Source organism: Branchiostoma lanceolatum, chromosome 8 (assembly GCF_035083965.1).
Source record: "Branchiostoma lanceolatum isolate klBraLanc5 chromosome 8, klBraLanc5.hap2, whole genome shotgun sequence".
Taxonomy (NCBI): domain Eukaryota; kingdom Metazoa; phylum Chordata; class Leptocardii; order Amphioxiformes; family Branchiostomatidae; genus Branchiostoma; species Branchiostoma lanceolatum.
Window position 1 is genome coordinate 19,624,074 of NC_089729.1, and position 15,774 is coordinate 19,639,847.

The 15,774-nt window shown below is 42.1% G+C and overlaps 1 pseudogene; it reads left to right on the top strand.

Moving 5' to 3' along the window:
* Window positions 1-11,205, top strand: part of LOC136439562 (chromatin assembly factor 1 subunit A-like) — a 32,873-nt pseudogene extending 21,668 nt beyond the window's left edge.
* The last annotated feature ends 4,569 nt before the right edge of the window (window positions 11,206-15,774 follow it).

Below are 15,774 nucleotides of genomic sequence, written 5' to 3' on the forward strand. Positions count from 1 at the left end.
CCTGGTCCACCTGCTGCTGCGTTCTCTGTTCCACCTGCTGCTGCGTTCCCTGTTCCACCTGCTGCTGCGTTCCCTGTTATTGTGCAAAGTAGAGAGACAGTGTATGTAATTTGTAATTTGCGGTAGGCACTGACTTGCAGCAAACTTTGTCATGTATAATAACACAAGTACACTAAAGAACAAACAGTCGGTATAGAATTATGTTTAAACATGGCAGTCTGATATACGGATTTTACATAAATAAACTTGATTAAAATCACCATGCAAACAGATCATGACCTGACTGTACAATCTCACACTGTATGAGATTACTAGTATGCATGCTTTTGGCCCTGTTCATAACAGGCTTTGTGGATATATCCAGCCTTCAGTCAACAAGGAAAATAGGCTGCTGTCGCAAACTATATAGCTGATATTGATAAGGAGGAAACTATGGCTGTCAATCTATTAACAATAACAGTACTCTGAACCCACCTGGAGAATGTGTACCATCCACTGGTACTGGAGTTATGTCATCCTCATCTGAAGATGCTGACTCTGATTCAAGAAATAAATGCATATCATCTTTAGGACATATATATTTATATATATGTAGTTGCATATACATTTCATTCAAATCAGCACATGGAGATTTACATTCAAACTTGCACAACAGCTTTCAAACCATTCATTTTATAACAAAATGAAGAAAAAAAACATTGCCCCTGTATATACTTTCAGTATGCACCCCAACAAATTATGTGCCACGGCTCGAAACTGAGTACATGCATGTGTGGATCACTGGATGTGCATTTTTGTGCATCTAAAATTGAAGCTGCGCACTATAACTCATACTTATACCAGTATATTATTGAATAAAAAGTACCTTTACATATGTATGTACGTAGCACTAAACAAATATCTACAGTCAAAGTTCCACAGCTCCATTTTTTTATGCATACAAGTGAGCATGAAGTGAGTCACCCAGTATTTTTACCCTGTCAAAAAGTGCCCCCCTCCCACAAGAATGATTAATCGTTTCATGACATATACAGGATTATAAATTGATTTTATATTAGGTCCGGTGTACACTTGCAAAATATCAAGAAATAATCAAAAGAAACATGGAGACATACCTTGATTTGTAGTCTCTAATAGGAAGGTTGGATTCGTAGAAGGGCGGGTCCACAAAACTGCATCCTGCTCCTCGAAAAATGGACATGAAGCTCTCGCACTCCCACTCCTGTTGTTGTTCTGTTTTGCCTTCCTATACTTCACTTTCAAGTCACGAAGCTTGACCTTGATTTGTTTTGAAGACCTCGGGTAGCCCTCCTCCCTCATTGCTTTTTCCAGCAATGCATATCCCTCCTTATTCCTGAACGACCTTAGCTTGACCTGAACTGCGTGATCTGCCCACAAACTGAGACACCTCGTCTCGTCACTACTCCAGGGTCGGCCACGGACTTCCGCCATTTGTTGTTCCTCAAAAGAAACACAACGACGCACTGGAAACTCAAGCCCTACTGTAATTTACAGTGATGTAGTATGAGAGAAAATGGCGGAGGGTTCGAGCGGGAAATTCGAAAGAGCCTAATTTGCATGTGACCGCTCACTCGGTGGTTAATTTATTCGGTGGTCATAGCACATGACGGCATTATGACACCATAAACACCTCTGGGCGAGTCATTAACCCTTAATCAATATAACCAATTGTATAACTTCCTTACCATCTTCCAGAACTCCCAAATATAACGTCCCCCATCCGGCGAATTCAGATAGGCACTCCCGTACATTTCAATATCCTGAGGAAGAATATTGTAGATGTACTGACCACCTGCTGCTTTGAAATCCACGTTTGCTGACTTTGCTAGACTGGAGGGCAACTTCAAAGAAAAAAACAAAACACAGATGAACTTTAAAGATTTAAAAAAAACATAGCAATACATTGCATAATCCTAACAGACTCACTTGTCAACTTTTTCGTCCGAGTACAATCTGTAGTAAATTGGATTGTTATAAGCTTTACCACACTGTTACATGTGCACTGATTTTAGTATCAAGCAACATATGGAGGAATGCCTGTCTGACATTCTTCTTCACTGTAACCTTATACACTGCAGTACGAAATTGTAACAAATCACTGATGCGCCAAAGTTGTTATGCAACTTTGTCTACCTTGCACGGCAACCAGACAACACGTGACTAAGTAGGCGGGAAATTACGCCACAAACAGAGTGAGACATAAACGGCTGAAATACCCACAACTTAACGTGCTCATCGACCCAACTCAAATATAACGTCAACGTTATAGCTACTGTTACTATCATAACGGCATCTGACCTTAGAATAACTAAGATCTAGAGTCTGGGCCTAAACTTGGACTAGATTATTTAATCTGAAGCTATGTCAACAGGGAAAGGCGTGGTTTACAAGAAATGAAGCACTTGGACGCATTTCGGCAACGCAAATTGAATAAAACATTGACCGTACGTAATCGGACTACAAACTCTGTGGCATCGGTTTAGCAAAAAAATAACCGAAAAAGTCACCTCAGTATACACGAAATTGCAAACCTACCCAGACTTCAAACCAACAGGAGATAGTGTAAGGTTCCAATCATGGTAGTCAAAGACGATAGGAGACGAATGTGACGGGAAGAAGGTCTATAATCAGGAACACAACATAGAACAAAGACTCTCTCTTTTCTGGGTCGTACCACTCTCCGCCCGGGGGGTGGCGGCTTCAAGTATTCGAACTTTACAATAGCGAAAGGTTCAACGCATTTTACTCACATGTTGCTATATGCAAAATCGAGGGCGAAATGGATTTGCCCCCTAATTAAATTATGACGAAAATTTAGGAAAGTCCAGAGCGGCCATTTTGTTGTTTTGACCGTGCACCGAGTTTGATCACAAAACCAGACTAAAATCGACATAAAATCCCACAAAAATGGATTATACCGAGAGCCCATGATATACCCGACTGGTACTTACCGCCATGTCGACGAAAAGGACGTCCGTAGTGTTGCAATCTGCTGTCAAATGTCGGATAAGATTTCATGATGGCCCGGGTGTCCATAGCAACAGGTATCAATCCGGTGCTACATGAGCGGCGGATTGATATGCTCGCGAAGAAAACCTGTTCGATTCGCGTTTGATTCAGTGTCCAAAAAAAGAAACGGTCCGTAAAAAATCAGTGGACCGGCCTATGGACCGATTAGAAAATTCATAGTACCAGGCTACCAGCAGGCGGCTACATAACTGGTCTAAGAAAATACAAAACAGCAGATTAACGAGTCGTTTTCGATAACGTTAGCTGTGAATCACATCTAGAAACACTTAAAGGATAAGTTAACAGACGGCGAAAAAAGTATAGTTATAATTTTGAGACAAAGTGCAAACCTAAGAAATTATATCGTTCCAGACTTGACGTTTGGAGACTTTTGCGCGTGTCTCGCTCCCCAAAATATGATGTACTGCGACACTACCATAATCGGGTACAGGTACAGGTCCGGACCTGGACCTGACCCTCTGGACCTGGACCGGACCTGAATTTTATGTACCGTTACCCACCCCTAAGTGTGTGGCTTGGCAGTGAGCTTGTTACCATCGTGACGCCTAAAGTTCGGATCCATTTCTTTGTTCCAAAAATAAAAGCTTAAAAGATTTTATAACATGATATGATGCATCTTAATATGTTTGCTCTTAGAGTGAAGTGAAAGACAGTATCCGTTTCAAATCATGACACCCACGTAGGGGACTGGTATCGTCGTCGAGATATGGTTTACCGCGCATATGGATGTGTGCATTTTTACATTACAGGGGCGGGCGGTTTTACAAACGCATTTCTTTTAAAATTCGCCGAAGTTACGTATTAATATATTCATAACCACGAGCATTAAATGATGAAAATCTTAATCTTTTTCACATTAGACTATAATGCTCTGTATTAGGTAAAGCAAAGTTCTCAAGTGGGACAGTCCAGTTATTTGCCCGCCAACTTCGCATTACACGTTCAGTGACCAAGGTCAGGAGGGGTGACGGAAACGTTTGTTTCACTGTGGATTAAATCAACGGTAACGTTTTGAGATCAGAGATCATCAGAATGGTAAGAACTTATTTATTTATTTTCTGAAATAAATACGTGATTTACGACACAGAAGCAAGAACTTGGCGACCTGTCCTAGCGATGAACAGTAATACTTAACCCCAGTCTTGTTGCGAACCTAACGTTTGACATTCACCTCTCGTTTCATCCATAGAAGCTGACTCTTCAAACCTTTCATCATCGGTTCAATGCCGAGAAAATGTTGGAGGCGCCCTCATCGGCAGTGAAACTGCGAATCAAGACGTACCATCGTCCGGGGGCACCGAAAGCAGGGTTAATGTCATATGCTAGCATCGGTGGAGGAGCCTGGGTGGAGGTTGGCTGGATTAGAGAGTAGGACATCGCCGAGGTCGACCAGGCATACGGCCGGGGAGGGGTGGAAGACCGGGGAGTCCGCCTTGACGAAGTTTACCAAAAGAAAGGCTACGTCGTAGTTAAGATTGAGATCCTGTAACTTTTTCATTTGACGTGCCACAGAGCTTTATGGGTAATGAAATATAATGAACAGCGATATGTGTACTAGTAGTAAAACAAGGTAAAGATGTTTGTTAAGAAATTCTTGTCTTCTTAATGTATTCAAATATCTCTTCGACTTTAGAAGAACAGTTAAGTTAACAACAACACAGAGTTGTAACAACGTGGCATTGTGCTACTTCATGTGAACTGTATCAGACAAAAATATTACAGTGCTTTACTACGAGCCTTGTTTTCTGGTGAACTGAGGTAAATGTGAAAGGCGAAGAATATTGTGTTGCAATTTCAGACAGATTCTAAAATAGTATATTTACGTGTAGGCTTACAGGTGACAGTTTATATTATGTGATTTTTTTGTATTGTTGTCTCCTGTTAAAGAACTACCCAGCAGTGACCAAGACAACTTACATACATACTAAGCCAGGCAGGTTACAAATTAATACTAGGTAGCTACACCTGGTCAACGCTCAAATGTTACTGTATACAACTTTTTGATTAATACACAGAGATGTAAGTTTAAAGCTCTGTCTGTTATCACTGGTCTGTTATACAAAGTCTTATTTTGAAGGATAACCTATCTAAGACCTGACACCCCTTTAGAATCTTCAATGGTCCAAAGACATAGTAAATAGCATAGACATGTTACATGGAAACAAGTTTCTATTAGTTATTACTGGCAAGTCATTTTTGACACATGTACATGTACAAAAAGGACATATAAAACACCTCACAGAAAGCCCCAAATGGTAAAATTCATACAGTACAGTGGGTTTCCGTGGTCGGAACTAGGGTTAACAATAACCTCCTTGCCATAACATGCCTACTCGTACAATTTCGTCGGTTTTACCACACTTACAACAACTAATCATAGTCGTAGCACTCTACTCGTTTTTTATCCTTCTCCGCTTCGAGGGGTTTTCTGCATTTTCTTTCTTGTCTTCTCTTTCATCCTCTTCGTTCCTTCTTTCTCTCTCCGCTTTTCTTCCTTCTCCATTTCCTTTGCTTCCTTGTCTTGTCGCTTCTTCTCTTTTTTTCTTCTCTGTCTTCTTCTTTCGCTCCTCCGCCTCAGCCTTTTTCTTCTCTGCCTTCTCCTTTCGCTCCTCCTCCCCGGCCTTTTTCATCTCTGCCTTCTGCGTTCGGTTCCGCGGAGCACGCTGGCGTCGCTGCAGAATCTTTTAAGTATCTTTAAAAAGACGGTAATGTATCGTTACAACGGTAACGTAGTAAGATGTTTTTACTTTTGATATACAGCCAGTGGTTTGAAGCCCAAAACTACGCTTTCTCGACGTCGGTTAGCGGGACCTAAAACTCTGCGGCGGACTGGGAGCACTTAGCTAAAGACCACTCTTCATGGCGGCACAAACTCCAGCAAGGTGCGAAAAAACAGGAACTTGACTTGGAACTTAACGAGTTTGCCAGAAGGCAACTGAGAGACACGCACCATGCCTCTTTTATCTGTGCTGTTTGTGGCAAACACTACAATAGTAAAGCTGGACTCGCAGCCCACGGACGAGTCCACCGACGCTGAACTGATCGTCCGAGAAGATAAATGTATTATAGTTTTCCAGCAGCACAATTCAATGGAATGCACAAAATACAAAGAACTTCTGTATGTTTCCTATTACACAACCATATGCGTTTCTCGTATTCATAGTCTTCCATCCACGATGGGGGCTTGCTTTTTCTTTGGGGTCTGCTCACTGAATAGATCTGCGAAAACAAATGCTTGTTTGAACTAAGATTCATCGTTCACAACGGTTGGAAATTACAGAAGTTACGTATATTCATCGTTTCTTTTTTTTGTAACGGTAAGAAATAAAGCAAACAAACTAGTCAGTTCATGATCAGATCATTAATGTATAAAAGACAACATTGAAGTTATTACCGATCGCGATGTAAAGGCCTCCGCTTGTACTGAAGACGTAGACTCGTCAGACTCATTTCGAGTAGCTGTCACCACTGAAGACGATTTCTTCATTGCTCTTTTCTCATTCCTCTTCTCCTCCCGCTCCATCTCTTTCCTAGTTTTGTCCTCCTCTGCCTTTCTCTTTTTCTCCTTCCGTTCCGTCTTCTGCTTCATCCTTCAAGCTTTGTAGGTAACTTTCGTCGAACACAATAGCTCTTGGCTTGATCCTTCGATTGGTACGCGCCCGGGATGGTGGAATCGGGGTGAGGATGTCGGCCATATATTCCGGAATAATTCCAGAGGTCACCAATGCATTTTCCTTTGGTCTACTTGTCGCTCCGCAGGTGGGGCACGTGCGCTGTGGCTCCTCATTCGGCGATTTGTTGCCAAACTGTGCAGGTGAAGCAGCAGCTTCAGCCTCGGCGAGTTGTAACATCTCTTCCTCTATGTCAAGGAGCTCACGCCCCGCATCACCCTCGTCCTTTCCGTCATCAGGGGGGTTTTCCGCGCGCGCTGCAAGCGCAAGGACGTCCAATTCCTCCTGTAGGAGTTCTCGCGCGACGTTCGAATTCTCCTTGTTTACCGTAGCTTTCTTACTTGTGGCCCCCGGCATATCGTTCATCTGGAACCAGCGGCTATCCAGCGCATCCAGGTTCACAGGATAAATGCCTGTGCTTTTAAATCCTCTTCGAACGGCCGCCATTGTCAGTCCCTCATCCCTGACTGTACGGTAGATCTTTGGACAGGTCGACTTGGTTACGTCCAATAATTTTAATATTTTTATTACTGGCCGGGCGGGCAGCGGCATATCCGTTGTTCTCAGGCATATCGTTGCCAACATGCAACAGAAATTTGGGAAGCAAGGAGTGGCCGTTGTTGCGCCAACTGGAAAAGCTGCGCTTCTTATAAATGGATCTATGACTCACAGTTTTTTTTCAGTTTAGGGTTGGGTAATAAAGAAGCGAGTGAAACATTTGAGCAAATAAAATGAGATGGCGAATCTTTCAGACGCTTTCAAAACCTGGAGGTTCTGGTTTGTGATGAAGTCTCCATGGTGAGTGGTAGTATTCTGAACAAAGTTGACTATTTGCTGCGCAAGGTAAAAAACAACTGTTTCCCTTTTGGCGGCATAAGATTAATCCTAGCAGGAGATTTTTACCAGCTGCCTCCGATAGATCTCAAGGATGACCACACGCCAGACTATTGCTTTCTCAGCGAAGCTTGGCAGAAAGGTGTCGACCTTTCAATCTTTCTGAGCGGAGTGCACAGACAAGAAGACGCAAGATTTCTAGAAATGCTTGAACAACTAAGAATGGGCTGTCGAACACAAAATTGTATTGGTTTGATTGATTCGTTGTCAAGGCCATTGTCTAAAGTACAAATCAGACTATACTCACTGAGACAGGATATACAAGTGTATAATCAGGACCATCTTAACCCTCAAACCACCGTATGGGGTCAAAACTGACCCCAGGCGTATATCAAGATGTGCCATTTTGACATTTCGAGTCGAAAACAAAATTCCTTCTCTGAGTTTGTTTGTATATATGTCTTATAACTTCTCACAAGTTTTTACCGAGATTGGCTCATTGTTGATTAAGTTATTCTAGAAAGTTTACGCATGGTCCAGTGGGGTCAAAACTAACCCCAGCAAAATCTGCACTCATATTCCCTATTCTTTGATACTTGTCATCCAGTAACATGTATGATAAGGTTTATCATGATCATAGTTACAAAATATGATTTTGTAGAAACGTGAAAAAAAACAATTTTTTCAAATGAACGTAAATATTAATGACGTTGCGACGTACTATGACGTCATTTATGTGACTTTATTGACGAAAACAAATTGGGTATTTCCATATAATTCAAAGGTACACGATAAAACTTAAGTAGAAATTATGTATGATAAATCATAATATATCCAAAGACGTTATTTGTAGATGGCAACAGGAACGACGTCAAAATGAAGTCATAAAATTCATATCAAGTTACACTAGCGAAATCCGCCATCTTGGTTCCGCCATCTTGAATTATTTCAAATGCATTTTTTCATCATATAACCTTTTAACACAATAAGAATGGACCAAAGCGTTTATATTAAGATTATTTCTGTTTGAATAAACATGGTAATGATGAAATTTGAGGTTGAAATAGCCGGTTATAGCTAATCTAATTATATCGTCCGCCATCTTTGATTTTGACCGATGACGTAATCAAATATGCATAAATTACGACTATCGAATCAAAAAAGTGATAGTGAATTAATTTGGTTGGTATTGATGTCAGAAAATAAGTGCAGTTTTAAAAGACAGCCCTAGAATTACATTGTAAAATCCAAAAGTAGCGACTTTTTCCAAATATGGCTCGAAGAAGGCGGTTGCCATAGCAACATGAAAACCTTGATTAGTTATTTCATCATTTAAAATTGTTGCCAACAAAATTTCAGCAAAGGTGACCAAGTTTGGTCTAGAGTAAGACATTCAGATGCTATATGACATCAAGTGTTGGCGCAGGCCTCAAAAGAGCCCACTTGTCTGAATAGCGTTAGTTGCAAAAGACGATGTTCCCTATTTTTGCATAAATTATCATAATGAACAGAAATTATTCACACCTATTCATGTCAAACTGTCCCTTATAGATTACTTAAACTATACATATATACAAGCCACAAAAATAGTCACTAATAAAGCTATATTTGTAGAAAACATTGTGGGGTCAGTTTTGACCCCATACGGTAAGATTAGTCGTAAAAAAGCTACGGTGGTTTGAGGGTTAATATGATAGAAGGGCAGGAAAAGAGGTTCCCAGCTTTGGGAACATGGGGGTAGAGAAAATAAAGCTAGACAAGCTTTGTTCAGCTCCAAGTGTGCTTTGTGTTAAGATGGGAGCGCCTGTTATGCTTCTGCAAAATCTTTTCACCATTTCACCTAACCTTGTCAACGGTTTAACAGGGGTTGTTACAGGTTTTTCTGGGGGAAACCCAGTGGTTACCTTCCTGACAGGGGATACGCACACCATTGAAAGACACATGTTTGGCTTCTATAAAAATGAGAAATTGATCGCTACCAGGTTGCAGTATCCACTGCAGTTTGGATTTGCAATGACCGTGCATAAAAGCCAAGGAAGCACATTGTCCAACGTTGAAATTGTAGACCTGCACATGTTTGCTCCCGGCCAGCAATACACGGCATACACCAGGGCAGCATCGCCCGAAATGTATCGTGTGCTGCCAGGGTACTCTAAGCATGTACACAAGCCCCACCCACATGTTGTGCAGTTCTATAACACCCGGGTACGTCTGTTAGAAAGAGTGGCTTTGCCTCAAATATCGAAATGCATTTCGCAATCGTACGCGTTGCCCCTTCCTGAGGACGCAGAGACTAGTGCTCCCCCCACACAAGGCGCCCGCTCTGACGGCATACAAGTACCATTTTCTTCCATGCCCATCCCAGAGGGATATGACCCTACAACAATCCTGAGGCTACTTCAGAAAGATTTAAAGATCTAGGCAGCGCCGCCCAGAATCTTGATGAAAATTCTGAAAACCTTTTGTCTTTCTTTGCTTACTTGGTTGGGAAAGTTGAGTACATGTTCAGTGACACAACACAGGACAAAGCAAGTGGTAAGGAGGTCATGAGTAGAAAGAACTTCACCGCCCATATTGGAAAGATTTTGTCAATAACAACAGACAAGGAAGCAAAAGCTAGGGAAGAGAGACCATGCGACAGAGGGCCCACCGATTCTGTCCAATAGATGAACAGATTAGAATTTTGAAAGATGATCATACAAATGGCAACCCAGTCACTCGCAGCAACAAGCGAGGGCTCATGAGTTTGGGGCACTAACATCCCAGATAAAAAGATGGCACAACTCATACAAGAAAAAGAACAATCTAAGTTAAGTTAAATACCGCCCCTACTAAGATGTAATCAAACGCATAAGAAGAACATATTGCAAACAACATACAACGCTCAATATTTTTTTATTCATTTTACTACATTGGTGTCACTTGATTCCTACCGACAAAACGCCACAAAACATGACAAGTAGCGTTAAAGTATGAATTGCTCTGAATTGAAGCTTACGTTTAAGTTAAACCTCAAAGATCAATCCTTTAGTTCACAAAATATCAAATCCGGCTTCAAAAAGACGGGGATTCATCCATTTGACCCCCAGGCCATTGATAACATCTTGAAGAAAATGTCAACGCAAAACGCCGTTCAGGACGCCGAAGGTGCCAGCTGCAGCACCTCTGCATTCACAAGCAATCAAGACACACCAAAAGTTTGCGAGACTTGTGGAAATCAGCTCGTCAACCCAATTGCATGCAATCCTTCGACCAACAACAACACAAAACGGCACAGTCAAGCAAACGCGGCACAAAAAGCTGTCGGCGAGAGTCATGACGCACAAAGATCTCGTTGAGGAACTGAAGAAGAAGGAAGAAGACGAAAAGGAGAAAAGGGAGAAAAGAGAAAGAAGAAGGCAGATACAAAGCGGAAAGAAAAGGAGGCAAAGAAATGGATACAAAGGAAATGGAGAAGGAAGAAAAGCGGAAAGAAAAGGATACAAAGGAAATGGAGAAGGAAGAAAAGTGGAAAGAAAAAGGAGGGTTGAAGAGGAAGAGGGAAGAGAAAGACGGCGACGAAGCCAGACCAGCACAATATAACAGCATAGAAGGAAGTGGTACGAAGCGTACACGACGAGCGAAAAAAATGGACTGTTACGAGTATAACTTTTGACAGGCCATACAGCTGCTAATTTCTGCTCAATACGTATTGTAATAAAAAGCCACGTTAGACAACACAACTTTAATAATGAAAAATTATTTATACTTACAAACTGTTTATTATTTTATAATGTTGCAATCTAACAGTTGAGGAATTTAACGCCACGTCTTTGTAATTGTGACTGTACATGTACATGTGGCTCTAAAAGATGTTTACTTTTATGACATGATAGCCCTTCTTTGTGTAGGACTCTTGGAGCACACATGTCAGGCTTTCAACAGTAAGTTTGGCCCTGTGCCTTATGGCTCAGTCCTTTCGTACCAGCAGAGACTAGACCAGAATGGCGACATCATCAACCATACAGATCACCCAATCTTCCCCACATTTCCGCTTCCATCTCAAGAGGTAACATACCACCATGCTCTCTCACAAACAGAGCAGAATATATATCTAGGTTTGGAGGTTACAGAGGAACAAGCTCTTGAGGTGGAGCTAAACACCAGAAATCAGAGTCACAACAAACGCTGGTACGATATTGTAATGACTCTAATGAGAGTCACTGGATGTTGCCCCATTATTTGCAGGTACTATGACAAGATAGTTGTAAGGGATGAAACCACATGTACATGCGCACCACCTGTGGAGACCAAGCATCATGGAAGCCTGACAGTGTCGGTTCCAGACTGCTGCTATCATTGTGGAACATTGAGAGATTTCTTAAAGAACACTAACCCATATATAACTGAACGCAAACAACATCACCACGCAGTGTGTGCCTACGTGACACTACAACAACGTGACTTTGTTTTACAGGGTAAAGAATCTTACTAAGAGCGGCATGGCAAAGTACGTCATTAACCCGGATTCATCGATCGGTCACCGATAAGGTGTTGTCCAGTGTAGGCGAAGTCAGTAACATCCCTGGCCCTATCGTCACCAACTGGACGGACGACTGTCAATCTGTGCACAATAACTTCCAATATTTGGCAATTTTTGAATATCTGATCAACAGAGATCAAAATAGGCCATGTCCATGACCGAGATCAGGAGAAGTTGAAGGTGACAACACCGCCTTTGCCTGTGGCAGAATAGCCTCTAAAGAAAGGATATAATCACTTTGCTTCCAGACACGTCGATGACGTTAAGTTCAATCCGCTCGCCTTTGAACGTGTATGTTATATTCTTCTTTTTCTTGTATTTTTGTGTCCTATTCATGTTTTATTCTTGAACGACGAGTGTAACACTAACAATGCTGTTCGCAACAAAACCGCTTCAACTTGCGTGCAGTATTGCGCTTTTCCGCATGACGTCGTGCTAGCTAAGCATCACTGGACTTTACGTTGAACAAATTCATTTGTATAAGCTATACTTTAATATCTAATATTAAATAACCATGTGATGCGGTAACGAAAACAATCCCAAAACTCACTGTACTCGAATTCTCGTTTAATGCATGCCCATATTAAATTCGAACCCCACAAGATTAAAACAAATGAGCGCTTATTATCATCGTACTTTGGTAGGTACAAGTTGAAATATTCATGTCTTGTTGTCCCTAAGCAATCAAGTTAACCAACGAATAAACAAAGGAAGTTCAACGTATTTTTGTTATGATATGTGATGGTGTTATCATTGGGGAGAGAGATCTAAATTGTTCACAGTCGACAGTTGTCTCATTGTCAATTGGGTCCAGAAGGAAAACATACAACAATGAAGATATGGAAAATGCCCTGAAGGCTTTGAAAAATACAGACGGAAACTTAATCAATAATACAGCAAAGGAGTATGAGATTCCTCAATCTATACTTCATGATAGGGTGACGGGCCTGTCAACTAAGAGGATGGGCAAACCTAAGATACTCTCAGCAGAGGAATTGGGCTCTCGTCTTTAATGCCAAGTATTTGGCAGAGAAGGCGTTTCCATTGACCGTCAGGGTTATCAAAGCACTCGCTCATGAAATAGAATAGAAAACAGCCAAGGCAAAGGGAGAAAAACCGTCCGGGAAGAGGTGGTTGAAGGGTTTCAAGAGACGTCGTCCCGACCTTGCCCTAAGGTCACCTCATCAAGTGAACAAAGAGCGTGCGCCGGCTTCTTCTGAATTGAGGCAAATGCAAAAGAAAAGAAACCCCATGTTATATACAACATGTTATATAAAACGCTGCTGAGACGAGGGTCGATCTATCTGCGAAATCGTCAAAGGGCAATTGTCCCCCAGGGAAGCAAGAGATCACCGTCACGTCGTGCGGGAGAGAGCTCGTACTCGTGTGCGTTTCAGCAGCAGGGCAGGCCGTCCCACCGACGACCATCTACAGCAAAGGAAATACACAGAGGGGGGACCAGCCAACGTACCTTATGAATATTCTGAGTCAAGGTACATCGATGAAACGCTTTTGGAAAGATGGTGTACAAAGTGCTTTCTGAAACTGCACCAACGACAGACACAACATTATATTAGACCAACACTATAGCCACATCACCCTCAAGGCCCTAGAGGAAGCACTCGCAACAACTATCATCATCCTAGGCCTCCACATTGACGTGTATTTTTCGCGCCACTGAAAAACAAATGGGCCTTGACCCTCGAAGCTATGCAGGCCACTAAGACGACCTTTCAAGCCACCAAACGAAATTTCGCGAAAATATTCAGTTCTGTGTACAACAATTAGATAACACCTCACGCTGTCAAGAATTCATTCAATATTTTAAAAACTCACTCTCCAAACTTTATATAATTTTTAGAAACGTACCACTATGACACGAATGTGAAGAAGGTGATTTAGCTGGAGAGTGTGGTGGCACTTAAATGTAGGCAATACCATCGTCCGGGTGCCCCGTATGTGGGGTATATGACTTATGCCCACTTCAATGGATCGAGATAGGATGGGTGAGGAAGAAAGACCTGGCGACCGTCAAGAAAATGTGCGGGGGAGAATCAGAGGTCCTTCAAGTCCACCTCGAAGATGCATATATCAAGTGAGGCTTCAACGTCATAAAAATCAGACTCATTTTTTAAGTTAATAACGGACATTGTTGTCCCTCTATTAATTACGTAGTGGGCACATTCTGCAAGATCATGGCAAGCTCTCGCAGACTGCAGGGCCAAATTATCGCTTAACAGTTTATTATCGAGGAGGGACCTACCAAGCCGTCATTGGAAATTTAATGTTGGATGATAATTTGATATTGTAAGAGCAGATCTTAATGTGTAATATGTTCCCATCAGCACGAAATATTCGCTGTGTCTAGATCTCTTGTAAGGACCGTCGATTGCAATATCATAGAAGAATCACAACTTTACCATGCAAATAAAGACATACTCTATTCATCACAGGAAATTTTGTAGTTCTTGAGGGAAGGTCTGTTTGCTTTTTTTCATCCCTTAAAGTCATTGGTTTCGTAAACACGGCATTGAGCTTTGAATCTCCAGCATTTTAGCAAAATCAAAGTCACATAACGTAGAGTTCATTCCAAGTCACCGCGGGGGTCTTTATTGTCATAATTTACAACTGTTTTGAATTCTTTGCACAGTAAGGCTGAAGATGTACCTGGAAGCAAACAGACAAGAAGGTGCCAACCGAGGGCCTAAGCCAACTAGTCTAAGAAAAGATGTTCAAATGTCGCTTGCCCTTTCCAAGTTGCCAGTAGGAATTATTGGGGCAACAACCCTACTTATGCAACAGAAAAGAAAGAGCAAAATAGAAAAACATCACTAACAGACTATCGGATGTAGTAGTAGCCGAGATGAAGGACGCTCTGGCGGAAAATAGAGCTAAGCTTACCAAAGTTTAGGAAATACAGGTGTAAGAATGTGTGACGCAAAGAATGTGTGACGCAATGGTAGCCGTTGCCGCAATGGAACGTCGAATGGTATTTTTGTTGTTTATTTGTTTCCATTTCTTTCGTACGTTCGCCGAACGTGAACGTTTTAACGAGCGCGTTCGCAGAACGCCCTTACTTGAATAAAGACAGTTGATCCCGAGGTTGATCGCGTCAAGACGTGTTTGATTTAGCTCCGTGTTGTGTCTTGTCTTCCGTCGTCTAGTAATCTTTATAGTCACCCTGCCAGCAAGATCCATTACAGAAGGAACGCTAACATCCCCGCTTCCTTACATTTGGCGTTGTCGGCAGGATTTGCTGGATTTACCATCTCGGGAGACGCAGGAGATAGACGTAGACGGATGACGACCGACACGGAGCAACACCAGTGACTAGCAAACCATGGCAGGCGGACCTCGTGCACGATGCGAGAAGGTCGCGGAATCGTTGGTGATGAGCCGAAGAATAGGCGGCGGGATGTAATGTGTTCCACAGATGAAAGGTTGAACGTACAGTGCTTTATACGTTTTGGTCAGGAATGTGAAACGAAGTGCACATGTTATCAGAGAGTTGCTTTGACGCGTAAAGACAGGGAAGTATTTGAAGCACAGCGATAGTTCAGGGTCATTGGTTAGGTTGGTCAAGGGTGTCTTGATAGGTTTTATAGGACGGTCAGGTTGTGTGGGTGTTTGTGTTCCGTTCTTTCACCATGGCTTATCCCTGCATGGCCACACTGGGCACGAGAGTGATGGCGGCAA